Genomic DNA, 4,191 nt, shown 5'->3' on the forward strand with positions numbered 1-4,191 from the left:
GATTTAATGGATTTGAGGTGATGTGCTTAGAAATCATTTCAGAAGGTGCAAATAGAATCCTCAAAGCACTTTACCAACATTTAGCAGCTGTCCACTGAAATTAATGTTCTGAAGAGAGGACTTTAGATGAATAGTCGCCATGAGAGAAACAGAGGGCTGGTATTTAAACTCTCTATTCTCACAGCAGAGATTCAAAGAGCCCGGCTGTGAAAGAAGAATCGGAAATCTACTAATGAACCGTGCTGTTGATAACAGTCCCATATTAACCAGAAAGTCTAAATGCACAGATAACAGATAACGAGCCTTCTTTTATTTAAAGTAATCCCAGTTAAAAGCTCAGTGCTGCCTCAGAAATTGAAATAAATGCCGCAAATGTGACATCAAATATTCATAACCCTCAGCTGTCATCTAGTTCCTAATGTCTGAAGATAAATGCACGATAAAAACGGAAATCCTACATAATTATTCACTTCTATTAAATGAGAAGGTAGCTCATTACGGCATTATGAGTAAGTGAAATCTTAATGTAGTGTTCACCAACACTGGCATAGATGCAGCGAGGTAGACTGCTGTTGGAACCTTTGCTTATTTTCCTGTTCACCTCCGTCAAATCATTGTCTCACAAAGCTTTTAAAGCATTTCAAAAGATTGCAGACATAGGGCCATTAACTTAGGCTTACATTTTATATGGAAAATCATGAAAGTAAACCTGTGCTTTCAAAACTTTAGATTGAAGTTGACACTGAAGTGATTTGATCTAACGCTTCACTCAAATAGCATCTTTTTATTCTGAACGTAAAAGTGGTCCAAGCTGCAAAAACATTCATATTGAGTCTTGACATGCTTGTGAAACTGCTTCTGTATATATATTTTGTAATATAATAGTCTCATAAAACAATAAGAGGGGACTTATTATCATTTCAAAAGATTAAATAATGCTTTACAAATTTAACTAATTTAAGTGCATTAAAGGATTTTTATCAACTGGGTTTTGGAGAACTTGGGAATTTTCACTTCAGTATCTTACTAAAGCAACTAATTACAACTTTTTTCAATAAATGATTCACTGAGAAATATCAAAGTTGTCAAAAAGGGAGGGATATGTCAGAAATTAAAAACAGTAAATATGGATTAAAATACAACAGCTTTAAGTCCTTTTTTGAGCACTGTGTCGTTCAAATGTAAGACAAACTTGTGGCCTGAGGTTTCACAGGAAAACCACGAGGTGAATCTCAGAATGTGATAGCTGTCTTACGAGTTTCTATTAAGTTAAGCTTTAAATGCACAGGTGTTAAGTAACATGGACTAAGGCAGAAATTAAAATATGCTTGTAAACCTTTTAGAACATAAGATATATTGTAAGAGTACAGGGGTTCTCTATGGTGCATGATTCATCTCTTTGCTTAAACATTAAATCAGTGCCATCACAAATTTTACTGTCATCAAAACATTTGCAGGGTTCTGTGAGACTTTAAGCTACATTTTAACATCATATCTCTATCTGTAAGTTTTGCCATTGCTACATATGTTAGCTGGCTAATGCTGGCTACAGATAGCTCTAACAGCTTTATAGAGGTTCTATTCGCTCTCTGAGCAGTGCTAATTCTTTCCAAGCAGCAACCTCAGGGGCTTAAAAATGAGGCCAACACGGAAGTGCCAGATAACCACATTCCTCAAATGGCTACTTGAGGCTGGCTCCCACAGACTACCATGTTAACGTGCCCAACTTTTAGAAGAAATGTTTTTTAGTTTACAGACTGGTACAAAAAACAGTTTTGTCTCTATAGCTAACTTCCCTCCACATTACAACTGTACGGGAGGTAAATTTTTATATAACTCTCCTGCTTAAAACAGTTAGGCGCTGCCAAGATGGCAACAGCGGAGCAGCCCACTCTGAGCTTCAGAAACTTATGGGTTACATCACAGAGGCTATCTCCATCTTTATTTACAGCCCCTGCTTCTTTTGGGCAGACTGGACACCACTGTGACTCAGTATCAGAAAATAACAAGATGGCCAGACGTGAGGTCACGTTAGCATGCTAACTTCAATGCAAGAAAAGAAGTGATAAACAAGAGGATTGCTTTCCACGACTGGAGACAGCTCTAGTTAAGGAGTAAAGTTTTATGCTGAACTCGCAACCTTTCTTTTAAGACGGGTAAGTAAACAGTTGTTAACATTGGTTATGTAGCAATAGTGAAATGGTCAATTAAGATTTAACTGATGAAGTAATTAGATGGGGAATGTGTTTAAGGGTTAATGGGATTTTACAAAGATGAACTCTGTGGCAAACTTCATACAAGTATGTCAGTCACTCCCCTAGAGGCATTTTGTCTTAACAAAGCTGTAAACTGTAGCTTAGTTTTCATCTGTCATTTAGGGCCAATAGCTCTGGAGGACTTTTGGTTTTATATTTGCAAGTTAATAAAAGTCCTATTGTGAAACTGCATGCTGATGGAGCTTTCAACTTTCCTTTGTTGACTGGAGGGTTTCTCTAGGCTTATGATGTTTTCATTTCAAATGACAGAGCAGCCCGATTGCGATAAATGAATAATGAATTTCATCACCTATTTTAATTTGAACACATCTCATCTCAGTGCAGCAGTACACATTGTCCACAACAGGGCAGAAGCCTAATTACATAGTTGCAGGATAGGGGCCCTTTGGAATCTCGCATGGGTTTCTCCAACAGATGTGTCCAATTAATGGCCTGTCTGAAGGATTTTAGATGCTTACTACTGCTCAGAGTTTTATGTCAAAGTAAAAGACCCAGCCTCGTTCTTGATGAGTAGACTTTATAGGCAGGCTTAATCACGGCTCTCTTCTATCCAGTCACATACTGAGCGGATCTTGAATAACTGCTGGAATATGATCTGATGTAAAGCCAATTGTGAGTGTTAATGACGTGGACAGAGCAGATGTGAATGAAAGATAACATCCCTGGTCAAAATTAATAGGCTGAGACATAGCACGTAAGATGCTTGGGAAACTAGCCATAACAGAGCACTATCTTGTAAAATTATACTGATGACATGGCAGTAATACATCTAAACAGAGGAAAACTGAGACAAGGCGCATTAAAATGAGCTTTTCATATTACAAATGAGGACTGGTGGATGGGAGCAAAGAATCCTGCAATCATTTACCACTTGTATGCACGAGCACAAGTCCTTTTTCTCCTGAATGAATGAGTCTGGTTTGAGAGAACCCTTACAGTCATAGAAACAGAGGAGTTAAGACTGACCAGAAACCCTTAATAGATCTGTGCCACCGCTCTCCCGCTGCTCTGAGAGAAGCCTGTCACGTAGCATGTACATGCATTTAGGCTTATTTACCTCAATCCTGCCGGCTGGCTGACAGGCACGTTTCACTGCTGGAGATGCCGCATCGTTGTCTGGCAACCCCTTGATCAAAGAGTTTTGCGGCATGGCCAGCACATTGTAAAGGGTGACACAGAAAGCGTCTTGATGCTAATGCAAAAGATAGCAGAAACACAACATCTGCATCCAGTTATCACAGACTGCACTTCAGTGTTCATAACCTGTGCTTAAATCATTAATCATCATTTTTGATCTGCTGGTCAATAGGCCCCATGCCTCTGCCAGATTCATGCATTCATTAGTCCTCATCCTCAAACTGAAGATGTAGACAAGAAAAAAAATATGCTACAAGCCACATGACCTTTCAGTTTCTAAATTTTGGAAGCAAATTGGGATCAATGACATTGGATTGTCCAGTCTTTATTAATGGAGTTGAAATCCACAGGCAAATATGGAGAGTCTGTATTCTTACTTCCAACCTCTTTTGTTTATATTGTTATGCTTATAGCTACTGAAAATGAAACCGCAGCATTGCTAAATAAGTTAATATCCTCTTGACAACTCATTAAATATTTACCTGTAGCTTTCCCACAAACAGTGCTCATCCTAGTACTTCAAAACAGCAAAATGATTGCATCTAAAGAGTGGATTTGTTCGACTTTGTCACACTCAAAGGTTACCTGTGATATCTGAAATGCCAAATCATTTATTCCGAAAGACGGATCTGGGTTGATCTTTTCATCTGCGTATTATTTGATGATTCAATTGAAATTGTGAGCATTTTATTCAATTAGAAGACAGAAAATGTTAAACACCAACCTTTCAGCAAAGACTAACCACGAAGACCTTCAACTGAGAAGTACTATTTGAGCA

The sequence above is a fragment of the Trachinotus anak genome, unplaced genomic scaffold, assembly GCF_046630095.1.
Source record: "Trachinotus anak isolate AG129_WGS33_773 ecotype Australia unplaced genomic scaffold, CSIRO_AGI_Tana_v1 ptg000007l, whole genome shotgun sequence".
Lineage (NCBI taxonomy): Eukaryota > Metazoa > Chordata > Actinopteri > Carangiformes > Carangidae > Trachinotus > Trachinotus anak.